The sequence below is a fragment of the Pyrgilauda ruficollis genome, unplaced genomic scaffold (genome assembly GCF_017590135.1).
Source record: "Pyrgilauda ruficollis isolate IOZ18807 unplaced genomic scaffold, ASM1759013v1 scaffold7, whole genome shotgun sequence".
NCBI lineage: Eukaryota > Metazoa > Chordata > Aves > Passeriformes > Passeridae > Pyrgilauda > Pyrgilauda ruficollis.
In genome coordinates, this window is record NW_024528821.1 from 8574882 (window position 1) to 8592900 (window position 18019).

Here is an 18019-nt window from a genome sequence, read left to right on the forward strand (position 1 = left end):
GGGGCCGAGAGTTCCCTCTCCTGATTCCTCATGACAGCAGAAAGAGTTGGTGATTTCAGCATCTTCTTCCAGACTTCTGTGATCCTTCTGCTGTGAGTTCCCTGCTCTGCCTTCTCTTCCCACCCTTCCATGAAAGGTAGGTAGGAGAGCAAACCAATGGACACTTGGTTGTGTTCCCTGTGAGCTGGTCTGTTCTTCAGCTGGAAGATATGTCAGAGACTGAAAGTTATAATTTATGTCTTTAAAATCTTCATGTAGGCATCTTCATGCCTATTATGGCAAAACTGTATTACAAAGGCTGCAGAGAAGACCACCACACCCTGAAGAGGCCTTCTGACTGAGGCCCTGAACTGCTGGCTGATGGAGAGAAGAAAGGAAACTCAGGTCTGGGGAGAAAAGAACACCTTCACAGAGGGATCAAACTTAGCACCTTCGGGGTGGAGACCACCGCTTGCTTTCCCTCTTTCCCTCTTTTGCCATTAAGTAAAGTATATACATTTTTTAACACCCACATCTAACCTCATTTAGTTTTAATCACATTTTGGGGTATATTTTGAACATTTCTGAGTCCAATCAATTTTATTCAGGCTTAGCTTCCTTTGGTTTTCTGTGTTAAACTGGTTCATAACAAGATATTTAAGGGTTCACAAAGTACAGAAGAGTCAAAAAGCTTTGATCTCCCAGGCAGACTGGGGAAAACACAGGGAAATATCCAGCCCTCCTTTGACAGACTGAGGAAGGGGGCTGGTCCATCACTCATGATGAGCCACTGTTTGTACCAGGTGGGAGATGCCCAGAGTGGATTATTCATTCCTGCCCAGGATGGCTTTGTGTCTCACCTCCCCTTTTTGGAGCTGGTGGGCTCAGGCCATCCTGGAAGAATGGCAGTCTGGGTTCTAACTTTTGTGAGAAAATTATTAATAGATTTTTTTACCCAATGACTGCTTGGTGGGTTTGAAAGGTAAATATTCTCAGTGTAGAGTGAAATTTAGGAACTGCAGAGGATTGGGTCACTCCTTTACAAAATGATATTGTAGCTCACAGACCTAATATAGATCTATATATACACATACATATTAAAAAATGTATATAGTATATATTCACTTTGCTGTCACGTAGCAGGTTACTCACATATTAATAATTACTAACAACACAGATCTTAGATCTGGGTGAATATTCAAAGTTTCTGCAGTTTCATTTTGTTTTAAAGCTTTAAATCCTTTGATTCTACATTATAAAAGCTGACCTAAAGTTATTCAAGAGACATCCAGTATTTCAAGCCCACGTTTCTCAATTTGCCAGTGCTTTAAAATCTGGTCACCATGCAGAGTCAGCCTGTGTCCCTTGCTAAGGGACAGTGTTGTGGGTATGCACTGCAGAGTCCTAAAGCGACATCGTGATGAGTTCAGCTTCACCTGTAACTTGCATTCAGCTGTTTACAGCTCTCTCTGGGTCTTTCGTGGTAGATTTTTTTTTCTTTTCCAATTCTAAACCAATTGAAAGCCTTTAATGGCAGTAAGTGTACGGCTGATCTGCCGTTCTCAAGCTGCAACTGATGCTGTCTCGCAGCAGCTGGAATTCCAGCCCGAGGCAGGAGCAGGGCTCGGGGCAGCCAGGCTGGCGGGCAGGAATGGATCTGAGCTGTTTCACCGGGAGCAGCCAGCACAGGACTGCAGGCAGCCCCAGCCCCAGCCAGCCGCGGGGCATGGCCAGCCCTGGCCGTGGAACCCTCCGGGTGGGCAGAGCAGGAGAGAGCAGGAGACAGCTCCGAGCCCCCACCAGCACTCCAGGTGCAGATTTGCCATATCCACCTCTAGGCACAAACTCCATCACTTCTGAGCTGGGATCCACCCTGAGCGCAGTCTTGTTCTGGGGATCCTAAAGATTAGCACTGTGGAGAGCAAGAGAGAAAAACCCCACCCAAATTTCCCTTTCTGTGGGAGAGCACTGATTGTTTTTGTGCTGCAAATTGCTCTTTGTTTTTAGGAAGATTTTCTGCCAGCACTGCTTGCTCAAAACCACCTGGGACTGTGAAGTTGTCACTCTTGGAGAGAGGATGGCTGACTATAAACTCTCTGTGATTCCTAAAAGCAGAGAAAAATTGTCAAGAAAGGTACATCGCCATGTATACTGGCAAAGGTCTTTCAGGTGTTTTTCAAGGGCAGAAGTGAAACTGCACACGATGTGACAGGGACACGAACCATCACAAAACACGTGTGTGTCAGAAGAGGTGCAGTGTGGTTTTCTTTGCCTTTCCCACTTCCTTTGTTCCTGGCCTTGCAAGTGGGACAAATGCTTCTCAAATGCTGCTGGGACAAATGCAAATGGGACAAATGCTTCTGGGAGACTCTGGGGGAAGGGAAAGAAAACACTACGAAAGAAAGAGGCAGATAAAATGGGAAGCAGCAGGACGTGATGGATATATTTGCATATCATTTTGCATTCATGAGAACAATCATAACCCACTTATAGAATGATGACATCAAGCAAATGACATATCAGCAAATCAGTTTTAAGGCCTTTCATTTTGTTTCCGAAATAAGTTCTCTGCAGTTATTTTCCTTTTTAATCTAGGTTCATCCAATCTATTTACTGGGATTTATGGACTGAAATTTGGGATAGCTTTGTTTTATCTGTCATGCCAAAAATCAGATAAATAAACACAGCCTTGCTAAGCGGGACTGGAAAATGTGGGGCTAAGGGATAATGGTGAGAAATGTGCCTGAATGGGGATGGGAGCATGGCCAGACACCGCAGAGTCATGGGGTGGGGCCAGTCTTCAATCATCTGGTTTAATGCCACAGAGCCACTGGCAATGGGGAAAACCAGTCCCTGACCCCTTTTCAAACATTTCCCTGCCTAATTCTGGTTCCAAACCTGTCTATATTTGAGAAAATGGGGCTCCCTTTTATATGAGAAGGAAAATGATACAAGAAGAGCTCAATAATTTCCAGAATATACTGGGAAGAAAAGGCATTTATTTCATCAGGTACCAGCTGAGCCCTGCAAAAAAGATCTTTTGCTAATGCAGAAAAGCCACTGATAATGCAGAAAAGGCACTTATCTTTGCAGAAACGTTCAATAAATGTGTCATGTTTGGGGGAAAGCAGTTTGAGCTGTGGCCACGCTGCAGGATGGAGTGTCCCACAGTGACCCTGAGTGAGCAGCACAGCACGGGCCCCCCTGGTCACTGATACTGGCCACACAGCTCTCAGGATGGTTGTAGTGATTGTCCGTGGTGCTTGGGCCATCACAGATGGGCAGCAGTGAGAACAAGCTTGGAAACCAGCTGAGGACAGCCCAGCTTAACACCAGACCTGGACATGTATGGAACAGCACCGGGGAGGGTGTGACTAATGAAGGATGGGGACCTACTCCAAGTTATTCCATTCACTGTAGGGTTACAGAAAAGAACTTCATATCTTTCTAATGAGATTGCAAATTAGACTGCTAAAGGTAATAATGTTGTTGTAATTTACAGAGATATTTGATTCTTCAAAACTGTTGATTAAGGAATTAGAATTATATAAAATTAATGTAGTACATACTGAGTGTATTTCAAGGCAAGGGATTGACAAGCCTCACAACAGAGCTGCAAACAGGGGGGCAAGGGAGCTTGTGTCTGCCGAGCTCTGGTGGGGCTCAGTTGCTCTGTCACAGTTTAACACTTCTATCTGTGGTTTTGGGGAGAAAATGAAACAGTCACAGATGACATAAAATGAGAAGAAAGGTGAAGAATGAGGTAGTAAGTCACAGAGGCCGAACATTTGGGCTTTCTAGCTTGGCACAAATAAAGAGTGTTTGTTTGTTTGTTTGTTTGCTTGTTTGTTTTTTAATAAGGTCAAGCATCAAGCCCTGCATCCTGGAAGTCAGGAGCCAGGCTGTGTTTGCAGGACAGGAGCTGCTGCCCAGACAAGCAGGGAGCCAGAGAACAACTGAGAGATTATGGAGAATTAAAGCTCCTTGTCCAGCACTGTATCTTGAAAGTAAAGGAATGATTATGGTGGGATAGAGAGAGGAATTTCAGCACTGGCAAGGAGACACTCTTGTTTCTGTGTTGGATGGCACATGAAGATTTCTGAAACAGAACCTAGCAGGCTCTGAGACAGGGATGGTACAAGGGGCCTTTCTGACCTGATGATCTATGAACTGCACTGCATGTTTGAAATAATGCCTGGTGTGGGTGGATGAAATATGTGCCAGCTCAACACGGATGTGACTTTTCTTCCTGGAGCCTCTGTTGGAGCCAGGTGCTCATTCCCACCTCCTTGCTGAGGCCTTGTGTGCTCTGGACACACTGATGAGTGTAGAGGCAGGGAAAGAGGGATTCAGGTGATAAATTTTATATTTCCCCTTTGCTGCTGCCTTTTGCTCCTCTGTAGCTGCTTGGTGAGAGCCAGCTGCAGCCTTCAAGCATTAGAAATATTTAAAAATCATCCCCTTTGCTCAGGGGAAAGGTGGCATAGCAAACAACTGCCACGTTCCCCGAGAGATCAATAACACCCTGCAGGAAGCTAAATCGTCCTTTATTAATCTGATGAATTAGCCTGATACAGGGAGGAAGAGATCAACAGCATGGAAAATAAATGCATGCCCTGAGGCAAAGCTTGTCAGCTATGGAAATAGAAGTGTCTTTCGTTTTATGTGTAACAAATAATGTTGAAAGTTAGGCTGGAAGACCAAAGTGACTTCTGAGATTTGTTAGTGCAATGTGGATAGAGAAACTTGCTTCTCTTTGAAAAGCAATTACACAATCACGCAGAGACAAGCAGTTTCCCTGCTGTGCTGCTGGATTAGAAAGCCTGAATATCTTCCTCCTTATACTTCAAGAGGGACTGATTCAGCCAAGGGCTTAGGTATATGTTTCAGCTCCAGAGTCATTCCAGGAGCTCAGCTTTAGCCTTGAAGAATCAGGATCTAGGGAAAAAGACAAAGTGAAATGGCATCAAATTTCTATCTTCTGTTGAAGAAGGCCAAAGAGAGTTTTCATAACAAGGAACAAAAATCAGTACCCTTGACCAGCTGTTCTGGAGAGCCAGCCCTGGTCCTGGGTCTTCCCTTGCCCCTATGGGAACAAGTTGCATACTGCCAAGAATCATTGTGGTTTTCTCTCAGAAAATGGCATGATTTAGCCATTCCTTAGAAAATGTGATCAGCTTTTTGGAAGTCTCCACACTACCTTTGGTTGCATTGATTTGACCAAGTCAGGGCTGGCTATTTTGAGTTTTCAAAGCATACTCAATTTCCCAGTGTGGGGAAACTTCTGTCGTGACTTAGGGATGTGGTTTGGTGGTGGACTTGGCAGTGTGGGTTAATGCTTGGACCCAATGCTCTTTTGGTCCTTTCCAACCTAAATGATTCTATGACTTTATGATTTGTGCCTGTTTCTTTCAGGAGCATGGTGCAGCATCACCCAACCATGCTCTGCCTGGGCCACAGCAACCTGAACCCAGCAGCTCTGCAGAACTGGGGCAGGTTCTTGTGGCTGCTGGAGAGTTTTGTTTCCTGCAGGTGCAGGGGCTCAGCAGGAGCTTTTGAAGACCTGCTTATTTCCCAGTAAAACAAGCATGAATGCTCATTCCAGAGCAAGGGTGGTTGACATGTCAACTCTCATATCACGTAGTGTTTTCACAAGAGTGAGGATTTCAGCTTTCATTTCAAAAGTCCACAATTCCTACTTAAACTGTCAGAAACTGCTTGAACAAATTTCAAGTCAGGTTTAGGATTTGAGGTCATGTCAGAATTTGCAAATGGCTGTACATGGCAATGTGAATTGATAGACATGGCTCTAAAATTGCCATTGTGGGTGGTTTTTTGAAGGTGTGCTGTAGTAACTCTGGAAGATCTTCAAGCAGAGACCACAAGGATCTTGGTGTATTTTCTTGGTGTAGAGTTAAGGGGTACAATTCCCCCACCAAACTCCACAGCCTGAATCAAAACCAAAATACACAGAGGTCTCTAATTCAATCTTCACAACTTACTATTATTTTTATTAGATAGAAAATTCAAATATACAAATAGTCCCTTACAGTTATTGGGTCCATGCAAGCCACAAGGTGTTGCCAAAAAGCAAGAGGGGAATTCTGCAGGTGCAAAACCCAATTCAAAAGATAAAGTACCTCCAGTGTCACTGCTTTGCTCATTTCCCATCCCTATAGGCAAATATGAATTTTTTCTGAACCTTTAATCTACAACACTGAGTAAAGTTATGTAAATCTGGTGCAATGAAGAAGGCTTTTAAGCTGTGGTAGGTATATCATGGTCCTCTCCCATTCTGTAAAATTGCTTTACAGCTAGGCCATAATTGCAATGACAGACATGCTTGATTGAGTTTTGTCTCTCTGTTAATCTATGGAGTAATTTTTAGGTGAAAATGAAGAGCTGTGTATATCTGGGAAACTGGGGATGCACTGAAAAATAATCCTTTTAATACTGAGCATGGAGATTCCCTTGTGCTATTATAGGAGTGCATTTTAGGATTAGAGTCTTCGGAAACTTCTCGTTAGAACTGTAATTTATTTTTAGTGGTTTTTCCCCATAAAGTAATATTAGATATTAAAGGGTATATATTTCAGGTGATAGTGAAAAACTGAAGATTTAGGCAAGGCACTGTGAATGCAAATGCATGAGAGATGGTGAAGATGACTCATTTCTCTAATGCACAGGGTGAAAGCTTAACTGAAAGGGTGAACAGATGAGAGGCAGAGCACAAGTGGTGTTTTATTGTCAAATCCTGAGAAACGTCATTTCAGACTCTCAGGGGAATTCTGCCTGGGCTCTCCTGTTACAAGTACAATTTGTTGTACACGAAAGAAACCGGTGATGAGGGGACGGGTGTCCTTTCGCAGTGGGATGAGGAGAGCCACACGTTCCAGGCAGGGTGGACTTGCAATGGCAGTGGTACCAAAGTAGCCAGGAAGGCTGGCTGTGTCCTTTCCTGCTAAGGATGAGCCAAGGAGAGCTACATCAAAGTGGTGGAAGGTTACCCTGAGTCTATAATAACAGAGTTGGTGGCACTCACCAGGTCCCGAAGCAGTGCATGAGGTTAAACACACCCGGTGAGGACTGGAAGGGTTTTTCTCCTCTTTTCTTTGCACAAGGGGGTGCACCCTGCTGCTGGAACCTTGTGTGGCTGCAGTCATCCTGTGCAGCCTTGGAGGGTTCACATTTCCACTGTGAAAAGGAGATAAAAGCTCTTCTTATCTACACAGCTCCTCTCAGATATCAAGATGATTAAGCACACGCATTTGTAAAATGTGCCCCAGCACCTCTTATTATTGATGACAGCAATGAGTCAAAGTGAAAAATCAAAAGGCAAGGTGAGGCAGGGGGGAATCGTGACTCCCAGTCACCAAGGCTGTGCCATGGTTCTTGCTGAAGGACTGCTTCCCACCCAGAAGGAAGGACCCTGACAACAACCAGGTTGCAGATGGGGCAAAGAGATTCTGGTTGCTCCTTGTCTAATCATCATCATATGAGCTGTCCCCCTCTCCTGAGAAGGCTGTCCCTGGACAGGTGACAGTGTGGAGCAGTGCCAGAGCATATGTCAAGAGGCTGAACCAAGGAGGAAGTCACTGGAGGGGACTTGGTCCTCCTTGTGCAGGCATGTTTGATTTTCCCATTTCCCTTGGAGAAAGAAGTGAAACAAAGAATACCTTGACATGTTGACTCATTTCCATGCCCAAACCTGTGTCCTCAGGCTCCCAGCTGACTCTCCTCATCTGCACCCAATTACACACCCAGTAAGATGGTGAATACTGGGAGATCTGATCATATTTCTGTGAAAATCAGTGGCAAGCCTTCCCTGGTGCCAGACCAGGCTTCTCTGAGGGAAATGCTTCTTGTGAACTAGGAAAGTTGGTGGGAGAAAAAAACCCAACTTCTTAAAAATCCTTTGCAGTGATCAGCATCTAAATTTAGCCATTCAGGGACTTTTGATCCAATGTAAGTGGAAAATTGTAACCTTTGCTGATGAGCGTGATCCTGCTCAGCAGGAGGTGGCAGAGCACTCCGGATCTCGTGGGCTTGGCCCCAGAGGGAGGTTTGTTTCTAGGTCTCATGTTGACTAAGTTCTCCTCTCTCATTCAGAAAGGGCAGCGTTACTGTAAGGAGGGATATTGAGACGATCGTTGCCTTGGGCCCTTCAGAAGAATTGCCACATTTTACATTAAGGGCAACCTTCCCCACATAGTACATCTCTGCAATTAATTGTCTTGACACATGATTAGTACCTAGGGGCAAGGACGGATCGTTCTGTTGATTGGGCAGGGATGCGTTATTAATTGTATAAGCTGGCTTATAGTCAAAGGACACAAACCAGTGGCTGCAGTTGCTGTCACCGTGGATATTTGAAAGAGCACTGGAGATTTGTGTCAGGGCAATGCTCCTTTGCCATCCCAATATGACTAAGATTCTCCTGCTGCAGCTCCTATGAAATTAGTCTTTAAACCTCATCCCCTGCAACACCAGGTCAGCTGGTATTACCATGCTGCACCCTCTCATTGTCTCTTGTTTGTTTTCCCTCATTGCCCAGACATGGAATGTGGCAGACAGAAGAATGCAGGCATCTTCTCCGCAGCTGGCAGGGAGCAGTGTAGGATTTTGTACCTAAAAAAGGAACTAGCTGACCTTGACTCATTCTGAAATGACGTGACGTCCCTTTTAGAGTTTTAATACCATTTTTTCTGCCAATAAATCATTTTGAAAAGAAATAAGTTCATGAAGGATGTTACAAAATTTAGCAGAAGCAAATGTCAAAAAACTCAAAAATAATAATAATAATGATCATACAGTGTAATTTCTTCTCTCTGCATCCCATGTAGCTGAAGCAATTTTATAGCTGTTGTTACACTGCACAGGATCTCTTAATAGTATTAATTGCCAGATGAGATAATACAGTTCAAGCCTTACATGCTTCACTAAAATGAATCCTAAAGTTTTTCACTGATAGTTACACACTGTTCATACCAATGAAGATGCTTTGGAGAGCAGACCTGGACCTACATGAGGCAGCCACAGATGAGAAGGAATGGTGGCTCCTTCCACAGGTAAACTTGTACAGAGGCTGTGAGGTGGAGGCCAAAGGAAAGTCCTACAGCCCAAGGTGGGGGGAATATGTGAGATGTGATGAAGCCAAATATCACATCTCACATATTCCAAATATCAAGTGTTTTTTCAGGTTAATGCTAATAGCTGTGAGTTGTGCATTGCAACGCCCGCAACATCTCTGCTGACAGGAGGCTGTTCCATGCACTGTATTTTATTCACCTTTGTTCTCTTTGTTTCCAGCTCTGTGGGCTCTGAGGGGAGCAGTTGATGCTCTCAGGCTTTCAGTACCTCTCACATGAGCAGCTCCCATGCTCATTTCTAAACCTGTCTGGCATGCCTGGAGCTGGTGGCAGTGCCAGGTCTCTGGTGGCACCCAGGGTGGGGAGGACACGCCTGCCCTCAGCCTTGGGGTGACCCTCCTGCCCCCAAGTCCTGCTCAGGTGCCTGACAAACTGCCTGCCTGTGTGCAGCTTCACACAATGCTGCCAAAATTCCTCATCTTGACAGCATCACCCTCTGCTCTCATTACTTTAGAAACAGAAATTGTCCATACCAACTTTTTCGAGTGACACCTGAAGGGAAATGCATGTTATGTTACACACTGTTATTAAGTGCCTCAGGGACCAGCAATCTTTTTTCCTGCCAGCATTGATTCATTAAGCAGCACACAGAAGTATAACAGTGACTGGTATTAGCTTATATCTCCCTTGCCAACCAGACTCTAATTTGTCTTCTTCATTTTTATTTCCAGTGTTTTGCATTGTTGTAATGAAGAACAAATAGCACAGGAGAAAAAGTACCCTCATAGCTGTGGCTTTTTGGCTTGTGCATTTCTACTAGGCCCAAGTGGTTCATTGACAGGACTTTTATATATTGCAAATTCAAAAAGAAAGACTTCTTGGTCTAAAAATTGTCTTGATTGAAATGGGATCTCAAATTGAGAATAAATTTCTCAAGTTTAAGCACATCCAAGAGTTGCAGGCATTGTCCCTGGTAATGTACAGAGGTGTCCAGGGCCCTGGAAAGCTTATGTAGAAGTACAGGGAAGAAAAACAGATAAACCAGATGAAGGAGACAACAGCCAAAAAAGGCATAATGAGAAATGCTGAACATTACACTCTGTCCCCACAGGAGAAAACCGCTCAGACGTGAAGAGCAGCCCAGTTTGGCTCAGCTGGAGCACGGTGGGGTGCACGAGACTCCTGGGCTGCCTCGTGCAGAACCTGCTAAAGGCTGCGGTTCCTCGCTTTTCACAGGGCCGTGCAACACATCACGTTTACAGTTGGTCACCTTTGTGTTTGTGTCAAACCTCATGGAAACAATCAAAAATAAACTAACGTAAGCCACACGACGTACAGAGCGAGGTGTGGGACCGCTCAGGGCACGCGGTGCAGAGGGACTGGCAGCCCCAGTGCACAGGAAGGCTGAACAGCCAAAGCGCTGCCTGGCCCTGGGTGGGTTTTTACATCTTGCTGGACATTTTTCTCAGCCAGTTGTGTGGAATTTCCTTCGTTTCTGCCTTCTCCTCGGTGTCACACCTGTGGTGATTGCGCAGGAGAAGTGACAAAAAGCTCATCCAAGCAGGAGCCCCAGAGTCTCAAAACTGTTCACCTTCCACAGCATGAACACTTTCACAAACACCTTTTTTATTTTAAAGCCACGTCCTGGGCAGCTCTGGGTTTGTTGCTGGGCTCTGTGGTGCTGCCCCAGGGCTCTCAGTGCCCTGTGCCAAGAGTGGCTGGATGGTGGCAGTGGCCCCTCTGCCCTCTAGGCTTGGACCCCATAACATTTCCTTCCTTGTCCTGTCAGAAATGCTCTCCATCTGCTCACATCCTGAATTTTTAAGTGTCTTCAGATAGTAACGACTTCAGAGCAGCTCCTGAAAAGAGCCCTGAGATTAACACTGCAACAGCAGTAAAAGTGATGCACTAACCTCTAATAAAGTTTAAGTGCCCTGTTAACCAAATACTTCATGTCTCAATTCAATTTAAACCCTACTATGAAATATTTGTTCCTCTGAAGTGGACAAAAAATGTTTTCAACTGATGATGCACATTTAAAATTAATTTCTAAATTATTATATTAAGGTGCACTAATGACAATGAAGAGACATGTGTGGGTGCTTGGGGCAGGACCAGAGCAGACACATTCTTCAATGTGAATTAATTTCTGTTATCACCTAATATGTAATCACACTTCATGTGTTTTGTTATTGTTAATAATTAATTTGCATGATATTAATATCAGAAGAATCCCAGGGCTCTGTCAAAGCCCTCATGTTCCAGCTGCAGTGGGAGGGTGTGATCATATCACTCCATGTAGGCAGAGCTGAACTCTGTGTCTGAATCTAAAACATCACTGAAACAAAACCAGAGATAGTTCTGAGAATGGGTGGGTTTCCCCAGGTCAGAGCTTCTTCTGGTGCTCTTGGTGTGGAAGATCTCCTGTTTTATTTATTTTTGTTGTAGGCAGTAATTTTGTGAGAGGTTTTCTAGGCAAAGCAAAGGTTGAACTTTTGAAGCAAATGCACACAGCATGACCTTTATGTCCCTTAGCCACTGTCAGGCTTCACTGAGTGCTCTGCACCCTGACATTCAGTAAGGCAATAAAGAAATGAAAAGTACTAATGTAACCTTTATAAAAATAGTTGAAATGATAGTTTAATTTTTAATCTCCCACTATGGTGTTAAAATAAGCTCAATAAACTTTGGTGGTAAATTACATTCAGAAGGAATTAAATTTAAATAACATTATGGTTATGACAGTCAGCAAATTATGTCCTAAACTGCTGCTTCAAGAAAAGAAAGACACATTTAGGGTGGGATTGTTGACCTTACCAATTTTTGGATAATACTTGGGCCACTATTTATTTTTTGGTGGTTGATCTGGAACCTGAGGTGCTTTCCTGTTGCATACCCTGCCAGGCAATCAAGAGGATGTTGTAGATTAGCACCTCTCAGCAGCCAGGGCAGATGAGTCTTGTGTATTTGAGCTGCAGCACTGTGCTTCATCATCTTTAGAAAAGACCTGCACAAAAATAGGACCAAAAAACCTGTTTGAAGCGAAGAGGAAGAAATTGAACAAAATAATGTTTTAAAGGTTATAAAGTTGTTTGATAGTGAAAATAATTTCTCGGCCTTCATATAAAGTGACATGGTTTGCAGGGTGATCACTGCAGATCAGGCTATAAAATCAGGCTGAGCTGTGGCTCTGAAGTACCTGTTGGAAACTGCCACAGGCTCACACATATGAATACATGCTGGAAACAAGTGCTGTGTGATGACTGAAGCCTGGATGTGAGATAAAAGAACTGTATATATGAGACTATGTCTTGCATCTTACATAGAAGGATCTGAAACTGTTTTCCAAACACAATTTGTAAGAATATTTTTACCTAAAATGCTCTCCTTTTGCAGTCTGTGGTGATACAGCAATCTTTTTCCATTGCCCTGGATGCAATTTTGAGCTCTGTTTTGTCTAACTGCACAAAACATACTCAGGAAGGTAAGGGACATGTGCCCAGCACTGGTTTTGTTGAATGTCTTAATTCATGAGAGATATCGCTGTTCTACTTGTTCTCTTGCAAAATTAAACCCTCTCCCATGTAGTCAGCCTTTCACTGCTGGTAGTGCTTAGACAGAGCTTGGAGAGGAACAATAAAATTTTTTTTTTTAAATAGGGAGAACTAGAGAAAACAATGGTTCCTGAGTGCTGCTCACCCTCTCCTGCCTCTGCTCAGCCTGACTGCCTGTCTCACAGTGGGACATGTGGCCTGTCATGGGGGCAGCACCAGGGAAGATGAACACAGTGGAAAAATGCAGTTTTGCCACCAGTTCAGATGGACCAGGAGCTGTTATTGGAGGACTGACTTTAGTTCTTACAGCTGTTGGGAGGTTTCTGTTCCTTTGAAGCTGAGGAGAGCACAGTGAAGGTGTGGGAGGTAATGCTCAGTGTGGGGAAGAGGGACAGAGGAAAAGCAGTTTGCACTACCAGGGAAAATGCGCCGAAGGGAAGGAAGCAAGTCTTGCCTGTGGGTGATAAAAAGATAGATGCACATTATAGACTAGTGGGGGCTATTTTCTGGAGAAATGGTGATCTCTACTAGCAGGTGAGAGGGATTGCAGTGCTAAAGACTCATTGCATTGTTCCCAATGCTGCTCTAGGCTTAGGTAATTTCACACTTTCTCACTTTCTCTATGAAGAAATAATCTGCTGGACGAGTTTTACTGTATAATTTTCAACGAATATAATTTAAAAAGGTTTCAGTAAAACAGCTCTTTACCCCTTGAAGGAAACTGAGAAGTAGGAGGCAAAAAATTAGTGATCTAGTTTCATGTTATTAGATTTCCCCTAATCAAGGTAATCAAGGCAGCAGCAAATATACTGCATTAATAGAGCACCAACTGTGTAGAACAAATGGATTATGATTTTTTTTAATGGTGTTGCTATAAATACTTTGTCCCTACCTAGATTTGCCATTGGAAGTGAAGTATGACATTTTAACACATGCAAAGAAAGCACATAACCATATCTGCAAAAACTTTTAAATTTTTGTGACTAATTAGGAAAATGGGGAGTTGTTAAAAAGTCTTGGTTCTTCTTGAAAATTGAGGCAGAAGAGTGTGTTCCAGATGCTGAATTGGAGGGGGTTTCAAACCTGTGGTTATATTGTTACTAGTTGGGGGGCCATTTATATATCCTTATGAATGAAAGATGTGGTTTATTCCAGGGGGTAAAACTGATAAGACAGGAATGGGTTAAAAATGTGACACTCCATGAAATTATCTGACCTCAAATATCTGGGAGTTAAGAGAAACATTTCCACTGGCATGTAGTCAAGACATGGCTTAGTAAAGGAAAAAGCATATTTTGGTTTTTTCCAGTGACTATCCCTTCTTTCTATGAAATGCAGCATGCTATCTAGAATTCACTCATTTCTTGCCATTTATTAGTTTTTCCTTTTTTTTTTCACTCACTATTTATTTCACTCAGTAGTTTTTCAGTTAAAGCATGTACATGTTATCATAGAATATAGAAGTTAAGTTTACTTTGCTGAAATTTTTGAAAAAACAGAGGAAATTTTGGAAAAGTTAGGAAAATAGAATGCCCTAAAGTCTGCCAGGTTTATTCTGTTGTCTCTTAGAAAATTTAGGTGAAAATATTGCAGGAAGAATAGTAAAGAAAGTGTTTCAACAACACAAGAAGGAAAATATTTAATTAAATATTTATGTAAAAAACTAATTAAATGAAACTAAAATCGGAATTGTATTTTACTTTAAAGTTTGCAATACAATATCTGGGTGGAGGAAAACCCCTTCATATTTGGCGAGAAGCTCTCTAAAGTAGGAAAATAATTCAGGTCAGAGATTTCTGCTGGCTTTATCTGTCAAACAAGAGAAGGAAATTGAAGTCAAACACCTACATTTAGCAGCATAGAATGATGTGCCTTGTCTAGCCCACATGGCTGGCACTGTTTCCTCTCCTGGCACCAGTGTGGTCCCCAAGTGTCCCATTGCCACTGGATTGCCCCAGACCGGGGGGCTGGGGTCTCCCTGGAGGGCTGGAGGCTCTCTCAGGGCAGGGTCATTGCAACCTGCTAACTGAAGTTGTTCCTGAGTACATTCATTCCTCTGAACGCAAAGCCCTGATGTTTTGGTTTTTTTGACAACCCTGAATGTGCTTATGAATAGTTCATAGTAAAAGCTTCCACGGAGAATATAAAAAGCAATTAAATCTTAATGGCCTGATGTTTACATTTTTTGAACTACCGGTTGGAAAGCCTGAGTGCAAATTGTTCCGACACAGCTAATGTTTTTGCTGTGAGGGGATTTGTGATAAGCACTGGGCAAAAAAACCGTATCTAACCAATCTAGTCTCTCATTTTTCCATAGACATTTTCCTTGTACCTCTAGAAGTGAGGGTTTTCAGTGGTATTTTAGGTGACAGTTCTCTCAGCAAAATGCCTGTCAGTACCTGCAGATTTAAGGTCCCGGGGAGAGGGGAACGTGGTCTCACCCAGGCAGGGAGGTCAGGATGAAAATGCTGTCCCCAAACAGCATCAGCGTACTTAGACACCATCCCCATGCGAGCCATGATGACTACATACAAATAAAACATGACTCAAGGAATCAAAGTACTTTACAGTTGCTTTTAATGAGCCAGTCCTGCAGGGGCAGCAGCCTCAGGGGAGTTTTCCACCCAGGCTGAGACTTGGGACCCACCTACACAGACCTGCTACCAGACTTTCATGGGTATGTTATGCCAAGTCAAGCAGCAGGTTTCAGCTCCAAATAAAACTTCCCTTTTGACATGGGCGAGGACGATATTTTTGGTGCTTTTAGCTTTTTCCGCTCCCTACTGGCCTTTGCCATTTCAAATTTTGTTACCCACAGGCCAAGAGACACATCACGGGAGGCAAAGGTGAGGCTTCCCTTTCAGCCTTGAAGACTGTGTGTCTTTGTGCCTGACACAGTTTTATTTATCTTAAAATACAGTAGTAAGCCACCACACAATCACAGAATATCCTGAGCTGGAAGGGTCTCACAAAGATCGTCTAGTCCAATTTCTGCCTTTGCAGGGGACAGCCCCAAAAATCACACCATGTGTTTGAGAGTGTGTTCCAAATGCTTCTTGAACTCTGACAGGTTTGTAACCCATGCACTCTTCCTCATCTTGTCCTTCTGGCTCACCTTGCCTCTGACACGGAGGGCTCAGCCATGCCTGGGACAAGGCTTCCCAGCCAGCAGGGCTGCCAAGGCGTGCCAGCCAAGGGGAATGGCTTCCTGCAGGCCCTTGCAGGAGCATGCTGGCTCTCAGAGGGGACCCATCTGGTACAGATTGAAAGCAGTGACCCAGAGTTATGTGGATTCTCTGCATCACCCAGACTTCATCTGCTTAGCTTCTAACCTTTGGAAAACCCTCATCTGCCTCAGGGAATGGCCTTAAATGCACAGAGCTGTGACAGTGATACAAGGAGTAAGAGTCTCTTGTGGCATGTAAATGTTATTGTCTTGGCTGGCTCAATTTCTTTTGCTCTTTTCACTCAGTGTATTTGAGTCTGTCATCAATAGTGAAATTAAAAGGACGTGGGTTTAGTCCACCCACAGACTTTCACTGCCCTGCTTGGGGATACCAGATCTGCAGTGCTCTCCTAATCTGTGCTCGAATGCTGAGTAGTCCTTGCCTAAAGATTGCTGCTCTCCAAAAAACCCACGTTTCCTGTTGTCTGTCAAGAGAAGTTTCACTGGCTCATGCTCTCATTACAACCAGGGCAGCTCTGCTGTTGATTTCAATCAGAACAGGATTGGAACTACTGTCATCTTAGTATCTGTGTAGGTTATGAGCAGATGGTATTGCCTGACATTGAGTCCAATGCAAGGTTTCTGGCTTGGGCTGAAGCAAAATAACTCTGTTGCAGTCTTTCATTAGTGAGGAAAGATAACATTTAATGAGAACATTTTTCAGGATCTGTCAGAAAAAAAGAAAATAAATTTAATAAACATAGCTATTTTAAAATTCATAAGCTCCACATGCATGTGTGCGTGTGTATGTGTATACATGAACACATCTGTTCTGGGTTTTTTGGTTTTGGGTTTTTTTGTACAGAAATATAATTTTTCTTATTGTTGAAGTCTGTGATGTAGGCCAGAAAAGCAAGCTGTGCCCAAAATACCAAGGCAAAACTTTCCAAGAACTATTAGTATAACCAGAATACATTTGGGTTTTTTCCTGTATGAGATTGTGTCTGGTTTGGTGACTGCCTGGTGTGTGAAGCAAGCATGCAATGAGGGCCACAGTTAGTGTGATATCTACATAAAATACTCAGTGCAAGTATGTGTGTGTATTTCTCTGTGCTGAGACCAACAGAATATCACCACAATAGTTTTTGACCAACTCATGAAATGAAAAATCTCAGTGCAATGAGGGAACACCTGCTAGGCTGTACTGAACTATCTGTTCAAACAATTAGTTTAAACTTGGTTAATAAACAGCCAAAATCTTAACACCTCCCATCCATATATTTTCCCTTTGTGCTATTACAGGTAGACTAATGATTGGAATCTCAAAATATCAGAAACTCTAGCTGGACAAAGAAATGCAAACAGAGCACATTTTTATTTTGCCATGAGCAATGTTTGGTTTCAGGGGAAGCAGTTTGTGCATCACCACAAATTGTTAGTATGGGATGATGAGGTGAGAACCATCATAAAAGAAACCTGGATTATACCATAAACTGCTCCCATTGGGATCAGCTGGTACATTCTGAATTCTGTAGTTATGAACCTTCAGCACAGTGTCATTTGCCTCACCTCACAGCTGGGTACTGGGAAGGAGACCCTTCATTATAAGCTGCAAGTTCCTAACAGGAAAGCAGGTCAGGACATGCTGCCAGGGTGGCAGAAACTCCTCTGCTCCGTGTGTGCATCATTGGCACCAAGAGAAACATCTGGGCACTGTTGAAATAGATATCAGGTAAAATAAAAATGCACAGAAGGACTGCAAAACCAACTTTGCCCTGTGAATTTTCAGAGTTCACCAAAGCTTATTAGAGAAAACCAAAACAAAATACTTGAAAGGTGACTTGACTCCAGGGAATAAACACTTACACAGGGGAAAAAATAGTGGGTGTCAAAGAGCTTTTTGACTTAGCTCTGAGAAGTGTAATGAGATCCAGTGGATGGAGTCTGGAGCCAGACACATTCAAATTGGAAACATGACCTACATTTTTAATGGTGAGTGTGCTTAGCCATTGGAACAAAGTACTCACAAAGTGGTGGATTCTCTCCTCTTGATGGCCTCAAATCAAGACTAGGTGCTTTACTGGGAGATAAGCTTTAGTCAAAAATAGTTATGCTTTAGTCAAACACATGTTACAGGGCTCGATATAGAGGTAATTGGGAAAATGTAATGGTCTGTGGCATCCAGGAGGTCAGGCCAGATGGTATAATGATCCCTTCTGGCCTCAAACTCA

The 18019-nt window shown here is 43.3% G+C and overlaps 1 protein-coding gene across 1 annotated transcript in view; it reads left to right on the plus strand.

Moving 5' to 3' along the window:
* Positions 1 to 10214: 10214 nt before the first annotated feature.
* The window catches only part of SH2D1A (SH2 domain containing 1A), a 30897-nt gene continuing 23092 nt past the window's right edge, over positions 10215 to 18019 (plus strand). The window contains exon 1 of the mRNA XM_041485232.1: positions 10215 to 10386. The gene's annotated coding sequence lies outside the window, so the exon portion shown is untranslated. The remainder of the gene's footprint in view (positions 10387 to 18019) is intronic.